Genomic DNA, 27,020 nt, shown 5'->3' with positions numbered 1-27,020 from the left:
GGGCACATACTGCATGGAGCACTGGGTGTTATATGAAAACAATGGATCGTGGATCACCACATCAAAAACCAATGATGTATTGTATGGTGACTAAAATAACATTAAAAAAAAAAAAAAAAAAAAGATTTGCTGTACGTCCCCTTTGGCCAAACAGAGCCCCCAAGTATGGATATGGAGGGTGAAAGGTTTGGGGAAGTACACGACAGCCACTTGAATACCAGGGCAAAAAGTTGGGACTAGTCTTCACCCTGTTTTCCCGCACCTTACAAGACATTGTTCCCAGGTATAGCACGCTCCCACTGGCCTGCCCACTTCTATTACCCACAAAATGCTGTCGGGTGTCAGAAATCACAGTAGTTTGAGAATAACTATTAATAATATTTCAATAATGGTTAATTCGGCAGAAATTGCTTCATGTCCCCCCAATATCCGCTCTTCCCTTCTTCCTCTGTCATACAGCTACCCAATTTTAGATAGCAACGCGACTACATTTCCCAGGATTCCTTGTCGCTATGTTTGGTCATGTGACTAGATTCAGGCCAATGGGATGGAAGCAAACAGCAAAGTCAAGCTCTGGAATGTGTCCTTAAAGGAGGGTGTGTGACCTTACTTCCCCTCAGGAACCCACACTTCCCCTGCTATCCCCATTGTGGATATGATGGTTGGATTTCCATCCTTGATCTTGAGGACAGGGACACACCTAGGGATGGTGATAAGAAAATTGAAAGAAGCCTGCATCCCAAATGACTGTGGAGGTCCCATATGAGCCACAAACTGCCCCGCAGAGTATTTTATATGACAGCGAAACAGACTTCTCTCTAGTTTAAGCCACTGTTCTTGCGGGTCTTTGCTATACGTAGCTCCAGCCAGATGCTAGCTAATTCAGCCATTTACTACTAGTTGTAGCAATGGATAAGATGAGCCTCCCGGAATGCAAATGAAAATGTGTGTATTATAAAGATAACCTAAAACCCTACACAAACATACATAGATTCTACATACAATAGCTTCTATGTATGCGTATATTTTTCCAGTTAATCTTTCACAAACATCAGTACTTCCAAATATTTTTGATCACAAGTTACTCACAGCACAACTCAGAACAGATCATAACAAGGTTTTTGTCACGACACTAAGATAGAGAAGTGCACGTGACGTTTAGATTTGGTGAGCCTGTGAAGCAGGGCACAGCGGACGCCCTCCAGGGCAGCGGGAACTGGGGTCCAAAGAGAAATCATGTGATTTCTGATGAGACGGGCTGTGGATTAATGTTGGTTTCTCATCAAGCTGAGCAGAAGCTTCTCTCTGTGACCCAGCAATCCTACCACTAGGTGTTTGCCAAGGGAAATGAAAACATTTGTCCAAACAAAGACTTGCACATGAATGTTCAGAGAGCTTCATTCAAGTAGCCAAAAACTGGAAACTGCCCAGGTATCTATCAACAGGAGAATGGATAAACAAGTTGTGGTACATACAATGGAATGCTTCTCAGCAAGGAACAGGACTGAACTGAGATACATATAACATCACAGACGAATCTCAGAAACCTCAGGGTGAGTGAAAGTAGCCAGGCATCAGAGTACGTTCTGGATGATCCCACTCACGTGCTATTCTCGAAAAGGCCAAACCAGTCTGGAGTATCAGGAAGCAGATCAATTATTGCCTGTCGCTGCAGGAGAAACGGGGACTGACTACGAAGGCGCACAAGGGAACTTGCTGGGAGGGAGCTGTTTCAGAGCATAACCAGGATGCTGATCTCACAAGTGTATTCGTTGGTCAAAATTCATCAAACTGTACACTGAAACTAAGTTCCCTTTATTGTATGGAAGTTGTATTTCAGTAAAGTTGATTTTAAAGTTGCTCTTTCATTGCCAAGCTAAACAGGGAAAAAAAATCCTTTAGAGAAAGAAGGCAAAAAATAGGATTTGAAATAAGAATCCCAAATTTAATGCTAAAAGGGCAGATATTCTGAACTGCTGGTGTCTTTTTTTGAAGCAAGCTGCTTCTTCCATGAGCACTGTGGATAGCAGCGCTCCAAGAAGAGAAGCCGTGGGGATGGATTTCACAAAGACGCAACTCCAGAGCTACCAGCAGATAACCGGGAGGTGATGGGAGTCAGGCCAGACTTGCTTGTACAGGGTACACCCGAAGGGTAGCACTTTCTCAATCATCTGCGGTGAAGAACCAGGTGCTTTTTGTGGCTGTTCCTTGTTTGTTTTATAAAATAAAATCACGTATGCTAGAGGGCGCAGCATGTCACATTGCTTTGAAAGTCTCTAAACACTTCCCAGTGCTTGTGCTCACCCGGTCGCAGGCTGACAGCAAACACACACAGACGGGCCCAGATGCTCCGAGCGCTGCCCTGGGGGACCCTGCAATGACTTGGGATGCACTTGGGGAGAGACTGTGGTCCCATGTGAGCGGGCAAGCTGGAGCCAAAGACAACTAGGTTATGGATATGAACGAGGCCTTGTTTGTGCATAGTGGACCGTGAGGTCTAAGGAAACGGGCTCACAGAGAATTCAGAACAGGTACATGAGGTCACAAAACACTACTTTGGAAAACTTGGTCTGGCAGTGCACACAGGATGGTGAGGAACAGAGAGGCCTGAATCACAAGATCCGTGAGAACCTTGTTGCCACCACCAGGTGGGCGACAGCCAGACTTGAACCACGGCAGTGGGTGGGGCACTGGGACAGAGGGAGGGCCCGCCAGAGGGCTGGGGAGGGATTGACAGCCATGGGTCACAGAGTGGAGACGGGCCTGGGGAACGAAGGCAGGGTCAGAGCTGGGTTTTTAACCCAGGAGGAGGCAGGGATTCTGAGATTTGAGAAGGAAAGAGAGGAATCTCGAGGCTAGGCCTCCATTTGCTCCCTGAAATAGGAAGGGAGCTTATTGATGTGCCCGAGCCCCCCGGGCCCGGGAGTCTCCCGAGGGCGGACTCTGCCTGCCTTGGCCTCTGGCCCAGCAATCCCTGACCCATTGGCGCCCACAGTGTCACCCACGGTGGGTGGCAACAGGAGGTAGTCAGAAGGGGCGGGAGGAAGCTCATGCCCTGTGTGCGCTATTTTCCGAGCCTGGCATGTCTGCTGCCTCCCACCCACACTCCACCTGTAACTCCTCCTCACCTTGCCGGCCCAGCCCAGTGTCCCCCCGGAGCAGGATGAATCACCGTCCTCCCTGCTGCCACGGCCTCGAGCGTGGTGGGGCCCGCAGGTCCCAGCACACACTGCAGCGTCACCAGAACGATGGTGGCCAGCTTCTAACTCACCAGCAGTGCCTGATGCAAGTGACCGCGCGCAAGACACAGCATAAACAAATGAGAGAGCACACGGAAGGAAGGACCAGTTCGGGCAGTGAGCTCGTGAGATGGGCATAGCGGACGTGGAGGTGAATGGGAACCAGGGGTCACATGAGTCTTCCCTCCTCTGCCCTTTGATACATGTACAGTAACCATTATTTGAGACTTTAAACTTCCTCAGTCCCAAATGTTTTAGGGGCTCCTCTCTGAAGTCAGAAACATTTGGCAGCCCATCAGGGTGGAAATTATTCTCTGGAGTGAGTCAGCAGGGCCCAGAGCAATGCCACCTTTAAAGACCGTAAGAAGGTAGACAGAGGCTGATCTGACCAGTGAACTGGGCAGTCATCACCTTTGGTCTGAGAACAAGAATCAAAAGAGAAGCCAGGTAGTCCTTCAGATCGACTGGTCCTCGAAGCCACTGGCATGACGACGGAAAGAGGGGACATTATCACACACCTGGGGATGGAAGCTCCTGGGGGCTGAGAGCGGTCAGCCAGCAGAGCCCAGGGCCTGTGGCCCAGTCCTTTCGGATGAGTTGGTGCCTTGCCATAGAGGATGTTACGTGTCTGACCGCACCCTTCTAGCAGGAGGAATTATCCCAGTGATTTTCTAAAGAGAAGGGGCATCTATAGCACAGAGAGGAAGGGGATTGGGACCTGAGAGGGAAGGTACAAGAACCATTAGCAAGGGGATTTTTTTTTACTTGGAAACAAGGATTCCTAGACATGAAACATTCCATAGGCAAACTAGGACAGCCGTGGGCAAACTGAGATGGCTGGTTACCCAGTTGGAAGCGACCTGAGGGATCATTGCCTAACCTTCTTTCACGAAATATCGTCCCAGAGAGGCAAAGGATTTGGCCAAGTTGACACGGAAGCCAGTGACGGAGCTGGGACAGGAGCCCAGGTCACCGAGCAGCCTGCAGGCCTTTCCCTCGATGGCGCCATCTTGCAGCATCCTCTGGACGCCAGCCTTCTTCGTTTCCATGACGACAGCTGCCAACTTGGTCCCACACTAAGCAGGGGATTTGCCAACAGCTGAACTGCTAACTGGTATGTGGGAGGGATGTTAACATTTCCCCGACACCCCTGTGTCCGTGACGGGACGGAAGTCAAAGTAGGGAGACCCCAAGAGAGCCGCCCTGTGCACCGCAGCCCCTTTGGCTTGTCTGAGGCAGGCAGGGCCTCAGGAGTCATTCCAATTTGTTTTCTGGCAGCTTCTGTACCCTGTCTAAGAAATGCTCTTGTCTCCAACCTGCACTGGGGAGCCTGCTTCCTCTCTCCCCCTCGGGCCCTAAACGAGACACACACAGTGTCTCAAAGGGAATAAGATCCTCTTCCTGTGTCCCCCTTAGCACAACGGGGCGGGAGGAGAGAGAACAAATGCACAGTGGAGAAACAGAGGCAAATGGTGCGGAGCTCCATCCACCAGCCGAGGGCACCTGCAGTGTATCGGCTCTTCCCCTTCCTCAGAGGGCCGAGGGGCCGAGACAGTGATTCCCCACCCAACCCTCCTGGAACCCGTGGTCCTGGGGTGGGGCTGTCGGCAGGCGTGTGACAAAGCGGGCTTCTCGAAGGACGATACGATCCAGTGATGGGCGGAAAGCTGGGCCGCCACAGACTTTCAAAACAAGCATCCAGAAAATGAACATTGTCTCCTCCTGTCTCTCTGAAGCCCCGGGCCGTCTGTTTACAAATGTGGTGTTTTCTTTTTGCCCCTTCTCATGCCTGAATCTGTTCAGGAATGTCACACTCCAGCCTTCCTGGGCCAACCACATGCGACTTACTGTCCAATTTGGTAAGTGCCAAAAGCAGAGACGTTTCTACCCTACTAATGCTAAGCCTTCTTTCCCCACTTTTCTGATTTATAAGGTCCTGTCGGGGCCATACTCTCAATTGGTTCTTATAAAATCCTTGTGAGGAAAGCGAGGTCGGAAAAGTGCAGAGCTCAAATGCCTCAGATCAGATGATTGGCGAGGGCCGGGCAAGTCTAGAAGCGGAGTTGTGGGAGGCGAACATATTCGGGGCTTTTCCCACTACCCTGTCCAAGGTCGGCGTGTTCTGTCCTCCTTCAGAAGCGGATGCGCACATCAACCCACGATGCGGACTGGCAAACTCACAGGGGCTTTTCTAAAGCACTGAAGTGGAAGCTTTGCAATAAAGCAAATGAGGATTTCAATGAGGATTAAGTAGAATAAGGTTTGGGAAATGGCAGCGTGTAGTGGCTGAGAGCTAGAGCTCTGGAGTTGCTGGGCCTGGAACCAAGCCCCCGGGTTTCCATGTGCTAGCTGTGTGACCTTGGATGAGTCACCTCACCTCTCTGAGTTTTGGTGTCCTCATCTGTGAAGCGTGGATAAAGTTAGTACCTGCTTCATAGGGCCCGGAGGATGACATGCAATAATGCAGGCGAAACAGCTTTCATGCAGTGCCTTGCGCAAAAGCAGCACTTGGTAAATATTTGCTGAGTGATGAGCTGGAAAAGTTGGCAAGCTGGGCATACGCAGGAAGAGCTGACTACCTCTGAAGTCAGGGCTCTTCACATTCATGAAACGCTGCTGTCCAAACAGGCCAAGCATCTGGCACCAGACAACTGGGGTAAAAGGCGTTCTTAAAACAGCTGGGTGATTCTCCTCGAAGCCCCTTCCAAGCCTCAAACACCCATGCCGCTCACCTGCTTCCTGGGATCCATCCCAAAAGCCGTCACAGGGGGGAAGCTTGGGAAGGAAATGACAACCTCCAGAGCGCTGTCTCCGCACAGGGGATGGAGTGGACTATCAAAAATCATTGGTAGATCTGGCTCGGTTCTACACCCAGGATGGGATGTTGCTGTCTTCGGAGCGTCGAGTCACGGCGTGCCAGGGCAGAAAGAAGCCATAGAGAGAGGCTGCTTTAGAGGACTCTGAGGCCCAGAGAGGTGAAGGAGCTTGCTCAAGACTGCACAGCCGGGGCGGGGGGATGGAGGGGTGGGGGGGATAGGGCCAGGACCAGAACCCAAGCTCCTGCCACCGCCTCCCTAATTACCCAGAATTTCAAAATCATTAGGGCACGAAATTAGTTCAGCGCTAAGCTTTCTAAATCCCTGCGGGTCCTCCCACAATTCCTCCTGAGGACAAAATTACTCGGGGAGAAAACTGTATTAAGAAGCCTTTTGAAACAGAAGAGCAGGGTGTTCACTCAGACAGGGGCCGCTAAGAGAACCAGAGCCGAGACACTGATTTGATCATCGCATCATCTGGGCTCCACGTCTTGAGCCCTTTTTCTCTTTCTCGCATGCAGATGGTGAGGTGGCAGGTTCAGGAGCCCGCCGCGCTCTGATAGGTGCAGTCCCGCTGTCTCTGCAGTGACGATGCCAAAGGAGTGGCAGGCCTCATTCAGCCTTCAGCGGGCTTGGAGGAACAGGTTGCTCCAATCTCCAGGCAAGTTTATTAGGAGGGGCCCCACCCACCCCACCCATGAATTCCAAACAACGGCTCTGTTCTCACTGTCCTCCGCAACTAGGTCACGGGCCTGGCTCGGGAACGGATTCTGGAACCCCAGGATATCAGAGCTGGGTGACAGCTCAGGAACGCTCTGGTGAAACTCCTTACCTCTTGGCTGGGGGAACGGAGGCCCAGGGAGAGAAGGGGCTGGTCCAAGGTCACACTGTGGGCTCAAGGTGAGAGTTTGGGCCATTTGGCCCATAATCTCCTTCGATTTCGCAGGGTGGCCTGAGCAGTTCAGACAACAAAGCATCTGACAGAGAAGCCAGAGCTCCGGGGCAGCAGGGAACAGGCAGAAGCCCCCAGAAGACCAAGCTGCGAGGAGCCCGTGGCAAGCCGGGAGGCCGGTCACCTGAGGGCCCCGTGCAGGTGCTAGGGGCTTACCTAACCCGGAGCCACGCCTCCTTCAGACGCTCACCCAGAGGAGAAGTGAGCCTTTCCCCTTCACGTCTGCCTGCGACCCTGAAGCTGGGTTTCCTGAACAGAGATGTCCCCTGGAGAAGGGACCCTTTAGTTTGCCAATAGGAGCCACGTGAGTTAGAGGCAAGGAGAGACAACAGTAAGTTTTGGAGCTGAGTGGCATTGCTAAGGCATTCCTCCTTGTGAGGTAATTTTATTAAAATGGTAGGCATGGTTCTCTGAGAACATATACTTCTGGCATTGAATAATCCGTCTATGGATTATGTCTGGAAAGCTCACCTGTAATGAGTCATTCGCTTTTGCTGGGATTTGAGTTCAGGGTTGGGGGACTTGGCTGTTGTGGTTTTGGTTGCCAGGGGTGGGGTCCCTTCCAAATATAGTCCTTGGAAAGACCCAGTTACCCACAAACAAAACAACAACTCCCTAAAAAAGTACTACATGGATGTGGGTAGGCACCACGCACTGAATCACGAAGTACGCTGGTTCCTAAAGTCACCTTCAGGAGCAGCTGATAGAGGAAAGCTTTTTGTCTCAAAGGACAAAGAGAGCACAGGCACCTCTATGAATCAGTCTTGAAACTGTGTATTCCTTCCTGCACCAAGGTACAAAACCTCCAGACATTCATGGTAAAATGTTTTAAAAACAAGTCCTTGAAGTTTGAAAAGAAAAAGAGATGTGTGTTTTCTAGAGCATCAGGGAATGTTCTCAACAGCGAAAAACAGGAAAACTTCACCCTCCTGCGGCTGCTAGCCTGGGCAAATGCTCATCCTCCCTACTGTAGACTCTCCCTATCGGGTGAGGGTCTGCCCGTGAAGGGGTCTGGTGAACAGAAGGCACTCAATGCATGTTTGTTTTACAAGTAAGGATAAGAAAGTTAATAATTTTTGTAAAAGTTGGAAAGTAAAAAAAAAAAAACCATCCTGGTCAAAGCTTTGGACAGTGACAAGGGAAATGGAAAATGCTGGATCTATGTCACTTTGAACAAAGACTGAGAGAGGCTAACGGTGCGACTGACACATACTGAGTGCTTTCTGTCTGCCAGGCGCTGTGCCAAGTGCTTTACATCAGCTACTTCATCCCATCCTCACCATAACCGCACCCACAGGAACCGTCATTTGTCCCACTTTCCTAGCTGGCTAATGGAGGATTCTGGAAAATGAGAAAGTGGCCTAATAAATGGCAGAGCTGAGACCAAAACATCTTATTTCAGAGCCTATTTCTTAAATCATTGTGTTCTAGTGCCTGCCAATCTCAAGAGCTTCTGGTAATTTGGTTAATGAGGGCCCTCGGTGGAGGGTATTTTATTTTCGTGAGTGAGTAGAAAATGAACTTCAAGCTGAGCAAGTGTTCTTAAGTGCCGGAGTTTGGCTCTTGACCTGGTTCAAGGAGCACTAGGGTTCTTCATTCAGCCAACAGAGGTTCCGTCACTCAAATCCATGTCAGCAGCTCCGACCCGGCAGCTTCCGTACTTAATATGGGTGATGCCGAAAGAAGGCACACGGGGTCCGCCCTCGGGGAGTTCCCAGCCCAGTGAAGGGAGCAGACTCGCACCTGCGTTAGGACTCCACATGGTGGGTGCCAGAGGAGGTGCAAGTGCCGGGTCCTGTGAGCTCCGGAGTCGAAGGGCCAGTGGGACGTGGTGGTTATGTGAATTCGTGCTTAATAGAGTAGGAGACACCTGAGATTGAATCCTGCCTCCTCCCCCTACGAGATGGGTGACCTAGACAAGTTCTCCAAGGTTCTGAGCTTCAGTTGTTATCACTTTTAAATGCTAACAGCAATATAGTCGCTGCCTCACCCCACTGTTCCAGGATGGGACAATATAATGCCTCCTCCAGCACACGGCCTCACACATAGCAAGTCCTCTAGGAATGGAAGCCACTAAGGAAGGCTGGTCTGGGGAATCGAGGACGCTTCTGCACAAGACTCGGCCAAGAAGGCTGAGTAGAAAGTGGTGTTCATTTCAGGAGGAGAGACTTCGGACAGAAGCAAGAAGAGGTGAACATGCATTGTGTGCTCAGAAAAAAAGAAGGGTTTGCAGAAGAGAACCAAGACAGCAGCTGGAGTTACAAGAAGTAGCAAAAGAGGGCGTGATTGGCAGGGTCCAGTACTCCGAGCAAACGTATGCAAAGATGTATATAAAAGGAATTCATCACAGCTTTGTTTGTAATAAAAATGAATGCATGCATGAATGAAAATACATACATACATAGAAACAATCTCAGTATCCATAAAAAGAAGATTGGCTAAATAAATTATGATATAGCCATGGAACACTGGACATTTTTTAATGTCTTATATCTATATGTACTTACATGGAGAAGGAGGCAGAGAAGAAAGAGGGGGCTGCCGCAGAAACCCTGAAAGAAGGTCTAGGGAAGGACAAGGGAAGAATAAGATCAATCCAGTGAAAGGGATATATTTAGGGAAGGAAGGAAGGACGAAGAGAGGAAGGAAAGAAGGGAGGGAGGGAGGAAGGAAGGAAAAAGGAAGGAAAGAAAAAAGGAAGGAAGGAAGGGGAGGAGAGGGGAGGAGGGAGGAAGGAAGGAAGGAAGAGGAAGGGGAGGGAGGGAGGGAGGAAGGAAGGAAGAGGGAGGGGAGGGAGGGAGGAAGGAAGGAAGGAAGAGGGAGGGGAGGGAGGGAGGGAGGAAGGAAGGAAGGAGGAAGGAAGGAAGGAAAGAAGGGAGGGAGGGAGGGGAGGGGAGGGGAAGGGAGGAAGGAAAGAAGGAAGGAAAGAAGAAAGGAAGGAAAAAAGAAGGAAGGGAGGGAGGGGGAGGGAGGGAGGGGAGGGGAGGAGGGAGGAAGGAAGGAAGAAAGGAAGGAAAAAAGGAAGGGAGGGAGGGAGGGGGGAGGGAGGGAGGGGAGGGGAGGGGAAGGGAGGAAGGAAGGAAGGAAGAGGGAGAGGAGGGAGGGAGGAAGGAACGAAGGAACGAAGGAACCAAAGGAAGGCAAGTGGGGAAGGGAGGGAGGGAAGGAGGCAGGCGGGGAAGAAGCAAGAGAAGGAGATGGTGGTCGGTAATCCTGAGTTCTGAGAAAATTGTGGGTGGCTCAAATTATCAGCAAAGGGGGCAGGAGGAGGCTTACTGGTTAGGAGAGCAGGGCAGGGGTGAGCTCAGGTTGGGGGCAGGAGATTAGGGGACCTGATTTCTGACTGCACCCTGGAGCAATGCGAGGCGGTGGCCCCTCATTGCCCCCAGTGAAGGCGTCCCAGCCGGGGTCTCCCATTCCTGGACTCTGCATCCCAGATTTCCAGGCTTCCCTGTGCCAACACCCAGCGCTCTCTCCAGTCACAACTCTTTGTTTTCTGTAGTGTCCCTGGGGATGTGAAGGTGAGGAAGGGCAGAGGGTGGGTGGCCTGTGGCTACAGCTACTAACAATGCTGCTTCCGGGTATTTTGTCCCTGGTGGAATAGGAATTTTTTTTTTGCTAGAGGAGGGAGAAGGGCCATAGCTCTCCAGAGTATACTAGTAGTGCCTGAAGGTTCTCAGAGCTGAAGTCTTTCCTCACACCCTGAGTCCACCGGGGTTTGTCAGACTGTGTATCCTGATTTTTCTGTCTGAAACTCTAACCAGCAACTCATTAATACTGATGATTTCGTGATTGCTGAAGTCATCCTCAGCAAATGGTACATGGAATGTGGAAAGAGAGAAGAATAAGGAAAAAGAGAAGGAAGGGGAGAAATGAGAACAGAGGGGAAGGTGATTCTTTAAATCTCAGAAGGTGAGGAGGGGTAGGTGATAAAGAGGGACATGTAGCTGCAGCCAGACAGGAGGGTTTAGGATGCTGGATGAAGACTTGGGGCTATTTCCTTTATGCCATTGAAAAGCTCAAGGAGCTGGAGGTTTCCATGCAGGGACCCATCCACGTCCTCTCATCCTTCGAGGCTGGCTCAAGAGAAGGAATGCCAGTCGCACAGTTCAAACTCCACTCTAGCCAAAAATCTAAGGTAGACTTGCGTTCAGGAGGAGCACCCACCCCTACCTGGGGGAGTAGGGCAGGGTAGCCCTGCTGGGCTGGGTGAAGCCGAGGTCTAGGAGGGACAACATGTAGTCAAGAGGAGATCAGCAGACAGTCATCTAGCACCCAATGACCATGATGCTGGACCTTCTCTGCTGGTTTGAGATTCAGAAGGTCAACTGCAACAAGAAGGCCAGACCCTAAAGGCACAGTGTCTAAAAATAGCAGAGCTTGAAGGAATCTTCAAGATCCTCCAGAAAGAATTTATGACTTCCTCCTCTCTGTCTCTGTAGCCCTTTTCACAGATAGCATGCTGTGCTATAATTTATGGTCATGCATCTATCAAAAAACTCTATTTTATCCACTGCTGCATGGCCAAAGCATGACGTCTCACTCAGGGTCCATTCAGAGAATGCTTGTGAGTGTCTGTTGAACCTACGTCTTTTCCCCTCATTTTACCAATGAGAAAAAAATGAATCCAAAAAACTGGAGAGACATTCCAAGCTATTATCTTGCGCAGGCTATTGACATGCTGGCTGAGGGCTTAGCTCCAGCCTGTAGCAATCAGGCCAAAACATGAAGGCTTTCCATAGTGTGTGATGAAATGGAGAGAAATCAGTCCCAACACATGGTGTGTCCTGTCCAGGCACAGCCTGGCAGCTACATTTTGAAAACTGCCTTGTAAGCAAAAGAGATTTACAAGAGTATCTGCCTAAGGAGGCCAAGCCCCCCAAAGATGCTCTAACCTTCAAGGAAGAGTAAATGAGATCCATTTTGCATTAAGAAGGGGCTCCATCTCCTGCCCGTTGAACCTTCTCAGATGTGTTCAGAAAGCACCTTAAGTAGAGTTAGGTGTCCAGGTGAGTGGCTGAGTTGTGTATCGGGGACTATGAAGGGTCAATCTTTGGATTCACTCTTTGTATAACAGCCTTTGCACATAGACAAAAACAGAGAGGATGAAATCCTCTGACACAGTTCCTGCTGAAGTATTTCCTCAGAACACTAGTCCCCACATGTTCTTGGAAGTAAAAACTTGGCTTTGTGTGACCAAGAAAGATGGATAAATGCTGCATGTGTCTAAACCTGTTTGGGAGGAGCCATCATATACATTAGTACGTTAAAGGCACTGAGAAATCCTGCAGTGAGGAATTAGGTTGAGCTCTGTTCACCCAGTATTGCACAAAATTATGTCACCAGGGAACACTTTCTCCATGTCATGCTTAGGACAATGGCTCTCCAACTTTCTTTGTTCACAGTACACTTTCAAATTCTGGAATTTGTGGGGCGCCTGGGTGGCTCAGTTGGTTGGGCATCCAACTCTTGGTTGCAGCTCAGGTCATGATCTCAGGGTCATGAGATCGAGCCCCGTGTCGGGCTCCACGCTGGGTGTGGAGTGGGCTTGGGATCTTCTCTCTCCCTCTCCCTCTGCCCCTGCTCCCTCCCCACCCCTTCTCTCTCTGTCTCAAAAAAATTCTGTAATTTGGGGCAGCATACTTGAAAATCAGTAACATGGGCAATGTGTATGGGCAAGTCTAAAGTTTAACAAGGTCTCTCTATAAGACGGTCAGACTGCATGGTTCACTCTGTGCCCCTCAGTCCTGAGCTGAAGGTTGACATGAACTTGGCTCTGCTCTGATCAAGCTTTCTTATAAACTCCCCAAACCAAGTTGCCACATCTTCCAGAAAAGTCTTCCTTGGAATGCCTTAGCATCACACCACACCCCTCTGCAGCCAGTTGACCCCACTCTGCGGGATATCACATCTTCCACTTAGCTCTGCGTTCTCCCCAACAGGCATCATTGCAATGATGCGTTGTGCAGATGAAGCAAAAAATGAATTTTACACACATCCAAGTTTGGCAACACATTTGTAAATGCTTTAAACCACACAAGCTAAGAGCGCTGGCCCCAGAACTGGTATTCCAAGGAGAAGGACTGTGGAGAAGAGGCACTCATGTGAGACTTCAAGAGGCCTGCAGGTTTGGGTGGGAGAGAGGGGCAGGGCTGCTGGACCCCTGGAAGCCAGTGTCCCAAGTCTCTGAAACACAGTGACGGGAAGTAGCATGTAAATCCCATTTTCCTGTTTCCAGTGATTTAAACAACAAATTCCATTGGAAGGGTTTCAGTGTTCATTTATCGTTGTGTGATTTGTTATTTTTTAAAGCAACCTACCAGAAAAATACAGTAACCCTTAGTTAATTCTCATTAGGGAAATCATGATGTATAAAAGGGCATCAGCATTCTCTTCCTGGTTCTACCACTAGATGAGCAAGTAGCTGCCCCTCTCCGAGGTTCAATGTCCTTAGCAGCCAAAAGATGGGTTAGATTTGGAAACATTCTCAAGGCCAACACCACTCCGGTTTCTAATATGTGCAAAAATACTATTCTGCTTTCTAAAAAGTGCACAGATTGGCCTTAAAATTAATACATTAATGAAATTATTAATAATTTTAAATAAGTTTAATGCTAGATTGATAAAATTAATTAAAAAGTAAAGGGTCATGAAACAAATATTTACCATTACCATTTATTTAAAACAACATGCCAGCCATTGCTCTAAGTTCTTTGCATGTTGTTATCTATTTAGAGTTACAGCATTCCTCCCTGTGAGCTGATGTTATTATTAGCTTGTTTTACAGATATTAAGATATTAATCTGTTACAGAGAGTAAGTAGCTTGGCCAGGAAAACACTGACAGTAAGTAGTGGCGCTGGAATTTGAATCCAGCAACCTCACTCTAACCAATCACGATGCTGTTGATTTTCCAAAATATCAAGCTTAGAAGTAGGGTAAGAGAAGCTGGTGTGTGTATCTTTTTATCAAATGAAATGTGTGTGAAATGTAAAGATAGGAAAGGACACACAACCTCCTAGAGGGCAGGGATTTCTAAAAGGGGCTGGTGTGATAACAAAGCTAAGTAGTCCAGCCGGAGCACGGACTGGAATCTCTCTCACCCACGCGCAGCGACCTGACATGCTGGAGCTAGGATTGCTAAGTTGCCACGGCAAGATTCCGGAGCTGGGTTCGGGAAAGAGTGAGGAGTGCGGGGCGAGCCCAGAGGGAGGAAGCGGGCAAGTGTCCAAGGGAAGGTGGTGGGAGCCTGACGGCGGGAATTTAGAATCCTTGTGTCTTCCAGCAACTTGGAAGCCGAGAGGTCATCCCATCAAACCTCCCACCCAAAACAGGCATTCCCTCTGGTGAGTGTTTACCCAGCCTTGCCTGAGTCTTCCCAGAGAAGCCTGCTCTGCTTACCAGAAAGCCTTTCCTATTGCTGGACACCCTAAGATATTAGGAAGCTCTGCTCCTTTTAGACAAAATATGTCTTAGAGTGATTTCTACCCTAGGTCTTAGTGCTGTCTCTGGGGGACCCAAAAGTGACATGGGGACCCCCCCCCCCTTTCCTATGATAGGCCTCAGAAACGAGGAGACTCACTGAGTCTTTCACCACCAAGCTAAAGAATCTGGCTCCTGCAGACCTTCCTCACGGGGCAGGTCTCGCCCATCACCACCTCATTACCACGCTGTGGGTCCTGTCGGACTGGCTGCAGCCACAGCTTTCTCCCCTTGGTGTCCTCTGTGGGACCCAGCCCAGGACCTGCCACATAGGAGTAGGCGTAGTGTGACTGGTTGTTTGAATTAAACTGAGCAAGGAAACTGCAAGATGAAACTGCGGCCAAAAATGCAAGTCTGGGGCCTCGACAGCATTGCAGAGACACCACCCAGATCCGTCTCTAGATCTGGGGCCATTTTCCAGATCCTCCCTGGGAGGAGCCATCTTCCCTGTACGCGTTGTCATTGGGGTAGGGGGGCACTGATCCCTGCCCAAGACTCGAAAGGGGCATTGGGGGGATCAGCATTATGACACCAGTGTCTCAGCCCAGGGCCTGGCGCACAGTAGAGACCAGAGAAACACCAAATAAACGAATGAGCAACAGTAGCTTATTCTGCTCCTACCGCGTGCCAAGTTCTTCCGTGCATGACACATATCGTCTCACTCACACCTTCCAGAGTCGTGATTATATTATGAACATACCCATTTTACAGACAAGGAAACCACAAATCCAAGAGGTTGGGAAGCATGCCCAGAGTGACTCAATCAGTAAGTGGAAAGCCACAGTTCAAACCCAGATGCCCAGACCTCTAAAGCCCATGTTTAACTGCACCATACCGCCTCCTACAGGCAAAAAGGAAAGAGAACAAGGAGGCGGGTAGAAAGACCAGCCAGGAAAAAGAAGGAGCAGGGGAAACAGCTCTGTGAACTGTCGACCTCCCTGTAAGAGGCAGCATCAGGACCAGTGTGAGAGCAGGGCCCCTCTAGACCAGTCACATCCAGGTTTTCTAACCTAGAAATCAGGGCTGGAAAATTCCAGATTCTGATGTCCCTGCTTGGCACGCAGACCATTTTGGGGCTGAGTTTTCAGAGCTCTGGAGCTCCCTGCATTCACAGGCATATGAGGACGTGCATCTTTTTCTCTAACTGCAGTTGGCAAGCTCAACTCTTTGCCCCCATCCACGTGGAGAGATCGAGCCACAAACAGTAAGACCAGGCCAGCCCCCGAAGTGCACCTGGGTGTATCCTGGCCCCCTGGTATTCTCTCCTCTAACCCAGACATTCTTCCAGGCCCTGCCAGCTTCCACTGCATCCCTCAAATCCAAACACTGTCTGGCTTTTGCCCCAATTCAGGCAACAAGGGTTTTACAGGGCATGTGTCCCAGGCCCAGCTTTGTGCTTGAAAACTGCCCTAAAAGAAATCACAGCTGAAACCCCCTCTCCCAGCTGTGCGTACACGGATGAATGACACTGGGCCATGCAGGCCACTTCCCACAGAGCAAGGAGCCAGTCTCCACATCAAGAGACCTGTGTTCCCCAGCCTGGCCCCTTTAATCCAGCCAGAGAGATGTTATATAAGCAGCAGGCCAAACCTCATCCCTTTCTTTATTCTTCTGTTTGAAACGTTCATGGCTCTCCACTGTGTTTAGGATATGGACTCAAATCCCATGAAGCCCATCAGATCTCCTACCTGTACCCCACCCCAGCTTCCCCTGGGTCCCCCACTCCTGCATGGGCCAATTTTCAGAATCTCGGGGTACATGCTGGTCCCTCTGCCCAGACAAGCTCTCTCCTGCTCCTTCTGAACCTCATGCCCTCAAGGCAGGCGTCACTCAACACCAGGCTATGCCCCTTATATAAGGCCTCAAAAGCACCTCTGCTCCCTCACTGCACACCTTTAACTGTTTGCTTAACGTCTATTCCCCTGACAGAGTCTAAGCTCCAGGAAGCCCCAGACCAATCTACTGTGTTCACCATTCTCTCCCCAGAGCTATGGTGATCATGGAGGCGACATTGGTTGTATGCAGGCCTTCTGCTTGGTGTCTGCCTCGGGCCACTCCCTCCGGAGCACTAGGCTCAGTTTCAGCAGCTGAAAGGAGGCAGATGGCCGACGTACCTCCGGGGCCTCTCACCGTGCTAATGTCTAGGTTCCACTGGACAACATTTACTTGTAGCATCAGCCCGAAGCATGATCATTCTAGAGCACCACGGAGGAAGACCCTGGGACTGGAACTCCCTCCTGTGGTGTGGGCTGCGTTTACAACACAAACCCAAGAAATCATCATAAATCATTCCAAGTGGAGCTGCCTGGGTTGAAGCAACAAGACAAAAATACTTCTGGGCACCGCTCCTCTGGGCCCCCACCCAGCTGAAGAGAAGCAGGGCCAGGCGAGCTGTGCCCTCTGAAGAGTCAGTCGCTGGCTTTGTCGCTCCACACCGGGCCCCTCCATGGGGACTTCTCTCCCACCCTTCAGATTTTTAATCCCTGCTGCTATCTGCAGTGTCCTAGTGCCTTGCGAGGGAAATGACCCCAGAAGACCAGGGATTGGGTTCTAGGTCAGCCCCTCCTGAGATGCGTGTAACCCTCCATAGCTTTTTCTTCTGTTCTGCTCTGTCAAAGAGAGGATATAATATCTGCTCTAAGGACCTTAGAAAAACGGAGGAGAAATATTTTTGAAATCTTCAAGGGCCACACAAATGCAGGCTTACTTTTGGCCATAAACGTGACTATCGAGAGGCCCAGCATTTTCTCTCTCATTGGGGAATGGGAGGCCTGGTCCCCAGGTCAAAGAATCTCAGACATCTGAGTAGCAGGTGGTTCAATCACCCTGGACTGGCTCAGCTTGTCCTAAAGGTAAACCTAATTCACGCCTTACACAGCGTCCCTGAGTTGGGGTCAGGGGCCTAAGCTCGATGCCAGATCCGGTCCCAGGAGCTCTTGCTGGATGCAAGAAGACTTGGGGTCTTGTCACCCTGGGGGCTTTGAAGCCCTGATGTAGCTGAGGGGTTCAAGTGTGTACCTTTCCAGGCAGGCCTTGGTTGAGTTTCTCTCTGCTGCTTATGGCTTCCCACGCTTCAGTTTGCTCTTCAAGGAAACAGAGAGAGTTGACTGACCAGCATATTAAAAGTTATGATGCCTGGGGATGCCTGGGTGACTCAGTCGGTTAAGCGTCTGCCTTCGGCTCAGGTCATGATCCCAGGGTCCTGGGATCGAGTCCCACGTGGGGCTCCCTGCTCAGTGGGGAGCCTGCTTCTCCCTCTCCCTCTGCCGCTTCCCTTGCTTGTGCTCTCTCGCTCTCTCTCTGACAAATAAAATATTTTTAAAAAGTTATGATGCAGGGCGCCTGGGTGGCTCAGTTGATTAAGTGACTGCCTTCGGCTCAGGTCATGATCCTGGAGTCCCGGGATCGAGTCCTGCATCGGGCTCCCTGCTCAGCAGGGAGTCTGCTTCTCCCTCTGACCCTCGCCCCTCTCATGTGCTCTCTCTCTCATTCTCTCTCTCAAATAAATAAATAAAATCTTTTAAAAAAAAAGTTATGATGCATGTAATGCATTTAGTTTTGTGAACATGTCACATGTTAGGCATTTAAAAAAATAGTATTATTGTTATTGTTGTTGTTGTCATTTATATTCCAGGGTGCGCACACACACACACACACACACACACACACACACACACCCTGGTCTTCTCTGAATTCCCTGAGTGCTTTTTCCACTTCCTGCCCTGTCTAGCCTTGCCTTATCCTTCCTGTTTTCTTCTAACAACACTGCTAGACAAAGATTTCTAAATTTACCTTATAATTTACCTAATTTTACTCAGTATTGCTCAGTAAATAGCTCTGGAAACAAAAGTTCTGGACAAACAAGTCTCTTGGTTAACAAGAGTACCAAATTCAAGCGCCATTATGGAGCTACCTGGGCATCTGGGCAACGTGGCGCAGGAAATCGAGTCCCAGACTACTTAGAGTTGAGATTTTTAGACCTGGCTTGGCCATGGATGAGAATTGCCAAAGGATTTTACATCTCTCACATCTTAGTCTTCCTACCTATAAAACTAAACCATCTACTTTTTGTGTTTTATAAGCCTTTTCTTCTAGTTAGATAAAATTCTGTTTCTATAATAAATCTTCTGCAGAAGGTCAATATATACAATATGTAACAGAATAACAGCTCTGGATATAGGAGGGGGCCAGATAGCCTTTCTTGCCTTCCCACGGTCTGGCCCCCGCCCCTCATCCCCCACGGGCACCCATAAGGCTTCATAGAGTCCTGCTTACAAAACTCTTTGTGCCTCTGGCCCCTCAGTGGTTGAATGGGGGTAATAACCACCCCCCCACACACAGGGTCGGTTGTAACAATTAAATGAGTTAACACAGATAAAGCCCTCAGCATAGTGCCTGGACTAAAGTACTCAGTAACTGTTAAACATCACTATTATTACTACCGCCACTTGATGGCTAAGGTGCCTCTTACGCGGAAACATTAGGAATTTGTGATCGTGCAGTGCAGATGCATCATAAAAAGGCACCCACGTCTACAAATTATAAATTACCCCCACCCTTCATTATACCCCCTCCACTGTCTTTATGGACAAGGAGGAGATACAATGTTATTTTACAAGATGGATAAATTCCGTTTCTATGGAAAGCGTGTTCTATAAAAACATACTTCAATATTTTCTTCACTCCTTGATTTTTCCGACACACAGAGCTCCCATTCTGTATGCCAGGGGTGGTGCTGGGAATAAAAATAGAAGGGACAAGTAAAGAAAAAGAGAACTCGAATTAACAACACAGCCAGTCTGTGTATAATGCCTAGTGGCCCATGCCGTCACTTGTCCGACAAATATTTATTGTGCAATTACTACGAGCCGAGCAGCATGTTGAGGACATGGTGACGATGAAGAAAAGCCAGGCCCCAGTCCCGAGGAGCTGCTTTCTAAGGGGGATCAATCGGGATTGCGTGGAAAAGAGGATTCCCCGGAGCTGAGGGTGCAGGAGGTGGAGTGGGGGAAGGAAGGGCCACCAGAGTGCAGAGAATAAGTAAGATAAGACTTGCTTCGGTTGGGTTCGATTCCAGAGCGGAACAAGGGTGTAACCCCAGGTGAGGTGGGCCTAAAGGGAACAGCATGTACAAAATTATTTATCCAAGGGATTTCCAAGAACACTGCTGTTTGCTTCTATTAATTCGCTCCTAGGAGGACACACACTGCTTTTTTGGGGAACCAACTTTTTGTGTTCTAAATAAGCTCTTTTATAAACAGTTGCTGAAGGGACACTGGACATAAGCAACATGATTTTAAATGATCCTAGCATGAATCTTCTCTTCCTGAGTAATAGGCCAGAGTCTTGTTTCACAGAACTTTTCATTCTGGGAAGTTAGCTTGAAAAATCTTTATTTCCCATAAGGGACACTGAGCATGACTTTCAATACAGAGCCCAGGAAAGAGCTGAAGATATGGGGAAGACATGGGGAAGACCCGAGTTTGGACCCTAGATTCTTACTAAGAGAACTTCCTCCCTCTCAACCCGTTTCCTCTTTGGTAAAATGTGGAGCCTGAGACCACAAAACAGGACTATCAGGTGAGACAACAGATGGGAAAGTGATCTGGAAACATTAGGGAGTATAGAAGCCATTTGTATTTATTTTAATAACTTCCTTTCTCTCTTTGTTTTCCTTGCTCCTGGACGTAATGAAATTGGATCATTTTTATGGCCCCCGTTTGTTTGGTTTAAGAAGGAAGGATCGATATCTAACAATGGCATTGCAATTCTCTCGGGCTCACGTGTCACCAAAGAATCTCCAATACAATCTGTCACAGAAGCCCATTCAAGCAAAGGGCCTCATTGGGCTGATCCTAACAGCCTAAGATCCAAGGTGAGTAGGCCACCCCCCAATCCCCACCCGCTTAAAGACAGCCACGCTGAGCCAGAGTCCAGTTTCCAGGACCCTACTGTCTGGCCCACACATCCTGGAACTTTTAAGCCTCGAAAAGCCTCTGTCCTTCTTCCCATGGTCCCCTCCTCCTCCCTCCCACCTGCAATACCAGCTCTCTCCCTCCCCTGCTTTTCACATCTGAATCCACCACTTACCACCTGTGTGTCCTCAGATTGGTTAAGATCTCGGCAACTCATGGGTTTTTTAATCCATAAAAAGGACATGATAAAACAATCTGCCCCATAGGATTGTTTTCAGGATTTCAGGAGATTATGCACCCTAAAGACTTCACACAATTCAAGGCAATTCTCGATACTCAGAAAAGGTCTATTATGGTGACTATTACTCATATTTCCTTCCTTCCCTCCTTCCCCCCTTCTTTTCTTTCTCCATTCCTCCCTCTTTCCCTCTCTTGCTTCCTTCTTCCCTGTTCTCTCACTAACCTGGTGCCCTCCTTCCTTCCACGGCCCCTTCCTTCTGCCTTCCTCTCGTTCCCTGCCCTTGCCCTCATGTGCCCCTACTTCCCCTCACCGCGACAGCTTCCCCAGCCATGAGTCATGGGAGTTTGCTACTGCACTGGCTCCTGAAAGCCTCTGGCTAGCAGGCTGGCAGGCTGCAGAGGCAGAGACAGGCCCAGGGCAGGAGGTGCGGCTGCCAGGGCCAGGATTTGCCAGATGGAGCCAGCCTGGTACTTGACTTCAGGCTACTTCTAGGACTTGAACATGCATTTATGGAGTCATCGGCCATTATCTTGGGGAACCATAAGGGACCCAAAGTTCCTGAGGACCAGGAGAGGATAAATGTTGTATTGCCCATCTTTGCTAAAAAGGGAGAGAGAGTGATTCTGGTCATTTTAAGACATTATTTTAATATCTGGGAAACTCTCCACCAAGTCCTCACTCCATCTCAAGTGCAGGTCCCTTGGCTGAGCCCTCAGGTTCTTCCTGGCTCCTTCTTTCATCCCTTGTTTCTTTTCCAGTTTAAATTTGGCATCTGACCCTGACACCCACTGACCTTTTCTCTCTCCTCTGCTGGACTCCCCTCTCCTGGAGGACAGTCCTCTGCCCCATTACACCAGATTGTCTTGGCCCTTTGCCATGGGGGTTAGGACCATGCCATTTAGATTCAGACAGACCTGGGATTCAATACCATCTCTGCCACTTTGTTCTCATGACCTTGCACAGATCGGTCAATTTCTCTACGCTCATTTGCCCACATCTTCATCCAACAAATACTCATCGAGCCCCCGTGTCCCAGGCGCGATTGCCAGGTGTTGGATGTAGAGCAGTGAAAGAGGCAGGCAACCTTTGCCCTCACGCAGCTTTGAGTGGGAGAAAGAGAAGTGAAATCACAAACGGACAATAACAAAATACTACATTGTGATGAGCACTATAAATGAGACACTAAGGAACAGAGAGCCAAACAATGTTGGAGGTGGGGAGCAGAGACCTCTAGAGTACAATAGACACAATGGCCTAGACTGGCATTTCTCAACCTCAGCGCCTTGGACCTTTGGGGCCCGATACCTGGGGTGGGGAGGGGGGCACCCTGCACATTGTGCGATGTTTAACAGCATCCCCACCTCTACCGGCTGGATGCCAGTAGCCAACCCCCTCCCGCATTGCGGCAAGCACAAAAGCCTCCAAGATATTGCAGGTGTCCTCCAGAGAGGCCGGAGGGGTCCAAACCACCTTCGGTTGCGTGTGGGTCACACAGATTTGTGTTTGGGTCTCCCGGCAGCCATTGACTTGCGCTGGTGACTCCGAATCGGTCATTACACCCTGGAAGCCTCTTCTCTCCTGTGTGAAATGGGGTGTTACTGGAAGGAATCACATCCAGCAGCGTTGTCATAGGGATAAAGGAGATAACCACTGGGCCCTAGCAAGCCCTCAGCAAGCAGCGATTACCGCTGATGCCATCATCATTACATGGCTGTCCTTCCAACCAGCCTCTGGTCCCTTGGGGACAGAACTGGCATGGGATCTTGTCCAGGTCCCCAGCCCACGGCCCAGAGGCCAGGACTCCTCGCTAACCTGGTGCTCTTCTGCAGCAGGAATGTGAGCAGCCCCCCACCACAGACAGGGCAGAGGAGACCCTCAGGGCCAAGTCAATGACTGTGGTTTTGACCCCAGGGAGTCCCAGTTCTCACCGACTTGCCATCTGCTCAGACTGAGGCTTTTTTAGTGACGGAGAAGGAGGCTCCTCCTTGCCCCGCTCAGCGCTCAGCGAAGGCTGTGCTCTTTGGGCAGCTCATTCCCCCCCAGGGCGTGGCCGATGAAAGATAATATTGCCTTTGGTCTTCCTCTTCTCCCTTAAACAATTGAAGGGGCCTTTCCTCTTCCCGTTTGGCTGGTCTGAAGCCCCTAATTTGCTTTTGCGCGTCAGATCTCGCCTCTGTGCCAGCTTTACGGCTCAGCCAGCAGACCAAGGCACGTTTGTTTTCAGCTTTCCGTGCCCGTCTGGGGGGGAGCGGGTTGACATCTCGCTGCCTCTCCTGCTCTTCCAGAGCACTTCATGGGACGAGTTTGCACTCCCCCAGAACTGGATTCGAGGGAGTAAGAGTGTCAGACTTTCTCCAGCTCCTTAGTCTGCTCTGTCAGGGAATGTGTGATCTTGGACACTGGGTGCAAATTCCATGCCTGTCCCCGTCTCGTCGCCCTGAAACCACTTACAGATCTATGAGTCTAGGATTCGTTTATCTTTACGGAGCCCCAAGTAATTCCTCCATGGGATAGATGAAAGCAAATCAAGGAGGGCGTCTGCCTAGCAGTTTCCTCTCCTTCAGGATTATTTCAAATACTGTCCAGAGACCTCGCTCGTTCCCTGTCTGTCAATACCTGCTCAAGCCCTTCACTGCTTCCAGATCCCGCATTGAAGCCATTTTGGCAAGAGCAGTAGGGTCCGATTTTAAAAATGGTATTTCCACCAAAACTCTCATGTTCAAGCCATGGTGGCTACAGTAATGAGGAAGGCCCACCCATCTGTGACTGCCGTGGAATACTTGCACAGAAGTGCTCAGTGAGTGTTTGTTGAATGAGGACATGGCTTTGATGGGGAGACAAAAGGGCAAATGTCCATGGAACACCGGTCATGTACCCAGAACTGACTAAGCGTCTAGGTACAAAAGTGAACAGATGCAATCCTGCAGACAAACCTAGTCTTGGCAGAGACGGGGCTGCCTGCAGAAAATGTGGTGTCATTCAGGCAGTGTGCAGAGAATGCTAGGTGCACACAGAGGGGTGGTACTCAGCCCAGGCTGCGGGTCCGGAGCCCTTCTGAAAAGAGATGATGCCCACCTGAGCCATGAGAAGTGTGACTAAGTTAGCAGAAAGGATATTTGGGACAAGGACCAGAGGCATGCAAGGCATGAGATCTGTGGGCACTTCAGCAACAGGGCATGACTAGAATGTGATGGAAAAGTCAGGAAGTGGCAAAGGATGAGACAGTGGGCAGAGGGCTGGGAAATGAAGGACCCGTGTGGCAGACACGCAGAGTAGCGGCCCAGACCCAGCTACCCAGCCGCCCCAACCCCCACCACCTGAGCGCCCCCACCCCGCCCAGCAGCAGTGCGGAGGGGGGGGTGTCCCCAAGCCCTGGCCATTGGGCCCCACTGTGGGGAGGCACTGAAGAACGATGCTCACTCCAGAGCTCCCCACCACGCTGCCTGGAATTTTGACTCTGCCTCTGCCCAGCCCTGCATCTGCCCCTTTCCTTACCCAGGTGTTGATCCTGTATAAACATCTCACACCCCAAACTCCGCCCCCATGGCTGCTTCCAGTGACCCCAGCTCTCTCCAGAAGAGGGGATTTCTCTGACTCTTCAATGCAGCAGACTTAGGGTTCTGGGCTCACCCTCTCTTTTCTCGGGACAGGCTCCAGCAGACAGGGGACCACCGTCTAGTCTGTGCTCGAGGCCATGCAGGAAGTTCAGTGGGGCCAATTCTGGGCCTGCTGAGAAGCGTTTGGTGGCCCTGTCCTGGAGGCATGGAGGAAAAGCAACCACAAGCCCATTCATTCCCCATGCAAGCAGCATCCCTACCCAGTTGTAATCAGTAATAACTAGCATTTTAATCTTCATCTATCTGACCCTCTGTTCTGAATGTGGGCAGCGAAGAAGGGTGTTATTTTCCAAGGCTTCTCAAATACCCCAACACTCACAATCCAACCCTTTAAAATGTCTTGATGTATCAATTTCTCAGCACTCAAAGAATATCAGTGTCTGCTGTGGGAGAAATAAATGGTCAGATAAATGTGTGTTGCTCTATCAGAAAGTACAATCTCGGGCGCCTGGGTGGCTCAGTTGGTTAAGCGACTGCCTTCGGCTCAGGTCATGATCCTGGAGTCCCGGGATCGAGTCCCGCATCGGGCTCCCTGCTCGGCAGGGAGTCTGCTTCTCCCTCTGACCCTCCCCCCTCTCATGTGCTCTCTCTCATTCTCTCTCTCTCAAATAAATAAATAAAATCTTTAAAAAAAAAAAAAAGTACAATCTCACCATAGGAATGATGGCTGTATAATTCAGTGGGGGGTTCTAGCTGTGCTCACCAGGGATGATGGGCAGAAGCTTCAATTTAATTACGGCTTCAGCATTCAATAATGTTGTCTTAGTGGTGATCCACAGCATGTTTACCCAAGGGAGAAGCCGGTGAACTTAACCTCGGAGTATTTTGCATTAGGAATTCAGTGGAATATTTTGAGCCTGAGAACTACAGGACATTCCAATAAAAGATGAAAGGGTTTTTTCCTCTAAGGTAAGAAAAAAAATCAGATGAACATCTTTCTTGGATCACCTGCTCGAGGTTGAATAAAATGGTAAGGTGTCCTCTTAAGGAGCATAAGGTAAGAAGTCCATAGACCTTGTTCCTGACCCACTGCCATCAGGGACTTTCTGAATGACCTGACTCCAGATATTTTAACTCTCTCGGCTCATTTCCATATCCATAAAATTGCTGTGATACCTGACATGCTCTCCTCACAAGGGGCTTATGATCAAGTGTGGTATTTGATTATAAATCATACTAAGAGATATCATTTATTGGATGCTGGGTGCTAAAAACAATGCTAAGCACCTTTCATAGATTTTCACACGATGAAGTTGTTGCTGTTGTCCCCATTTAACAGATGAGGAAACTGAGGTCCAGAGAGCTCAAGTAATTTTCCCAGGTTCTCACAGCTCATAAAAGCAGAGCTAGACCTTGAACCCAGATCTATCTGATGCCAAAGCCCATGCTTTTAACCACCCTGCTGTCTGCCTTCTATGCTGAAAACAGCGTAAGGGAATAGAAAAATACTGAGTGTCAGATGTGTCCCTAACCCTGCCTCAGATGAGTCATTAACCCTCTCTGGGAAGATAGAATAATGGCCCCCAAAGACGTCTACACCCTAATTCCTGGGACTTGTGAATGTGTTCTGATACATGACAAAGAGAAATCCAGGTGGCAGATGGAATTAAGGCTGCTAATCAGCTGAGCTTAACATGGAGAAGGTATCCTGGATTATTCAGCTGGGCCAAAGGTAATCACAAGGGTCCTTGAGAGTGGGGGGGACAGGCATAGGAGGTCAGGTGCTGTGATGGGAGAAGGGTTCATCCCATGCTGCTTTGAAGCTGGAAAGGGGCCATGAGCCAAGGAATGCAGGCATCTTGAGTTGAGTCCAGTGAGGCCCGTGCTGGACTTCTAACCTACAGAGTTGTAAGATAATAAATGTGTGTTGTTTCAAGCCAGTAAGTCTGTAGCCGTGTGTTACCACAACAGTAGAAACCAATGCACCGTGCACCTGCTTGTAGATGGAAGGGTTGGGCTTGAAGCTGATTGCTCAGGCTTTTCAACCTCTGGCATCCTCTGAGTTTGGCTTTGTACAATTCTTTCTAAAGCATGGGAAGAAACACAGGAGTAAGTGACTTGCCTCTGGAACTTAATAGGCAACCAGGCCAGGGCCGAAGTCTCAGCTCATGCCCACCCTACCCATTGTCCTCTGCCCCCCTCCTTCCTCCCCTCCGCCCACCAGCAGAGGCCCCCTCCAGGCTCCTCAGGCTGACAGGCGGCTCAGTGGGTCTGGAGCCAACAGTAGAATAGAACAGCCGCCCTTTGATCCTCATACCTTTAGTTCCTACAAAGCTGCCTAAGGGACATCAGTCCAAAGGGGCTATTTACTTTAGAATATAAGGAGCGGGGGGTACTTGGGTAGCTCGGTCCTTAAGTGTCTGCCTTCAGCTCAGGTCATGATCCCGGGGTCCTGGGATCGAGCCCTCAGTGGGGCTCCTTGCTCATCGGGGAGCCTGCTTCTCCCTCTCCCTGTGCTCCTCCACCCTGCTCATGCTCTCGCACTCTCTCTCTCTCGAATAAATAAATAAAATCTTTAAAGAAATAGAATATAAGGAATGGGAAGAAACGTAAAGAACTGAGAGTGAGCAACAGGGATTCTACCCCTCCTCCCTCCCTCCCCCCCCCCGGCCCCCCGCAGCTACTCCATGTTCTGGAGTTCTGGAAGCATTCTAAAGCTTCTTGAAACAGAACCCTGCCGAACAACACGTGAGCCTCTTGGTGGTCCCATATCACATTTTCAGGAGCCATACGACACTTAAGTGGGAAGGAATCAGCCA

At 49.7% G+C, this 27,020-nt stretch overlaps 1 protein-coding gene across 7 annotated transcripts in view; it reads left to right on the top strand.

Moving 5' to 3' along the window:
- Positions 1 to 27,020, top strand: part of ADRB2 (adrenoceptor beta 2) — a 114,587-nt gene that overhangs the window by 64,719 nt on the left and 22,848 nt on the right. For 4 of the 7 annotated variants that reach the window (XR_010413268.1, XR_010413267.1, XR_010413266.1 and 1 more), the window contains exon 2: positions 19,922 to 20,363. The exons of 1 other annotated variant lie outside the window; for it this stretch is intronic. The gene's annotated coding sequence lies outside the window, so the exon portion shown is untranslated. The remainder of the gene's footprint in view (positions 1 to 19,921; positions 20,364 to 27,020) is intronic. 2 more of the 7 variants (XR_010413265.1, XR_010413264.1) reach the window with 2 other exon arrangements.

Source organism: Mirounga angustirostris, unplaced genomic scaffold, assembly GCF_029215605.1.
Source record: "Mirounga angustirostris isolate CCGP_5_RB_7025 unplaced genomic scaffold, mMirAng1.0.hap1 SCAF_7, whole genome shotgun sequence".
Taxonomy (NCBI): Eukaryota; Metazoa; Chordata; class Mammalia; order Carnivora; family Phocidae; genus Mirounga; species Mirounga angustirostris.
Note: the sequence above shows the minus strand (reverse complement) of the source record. Positions and strands in the feature narration are given on the sequence as shown.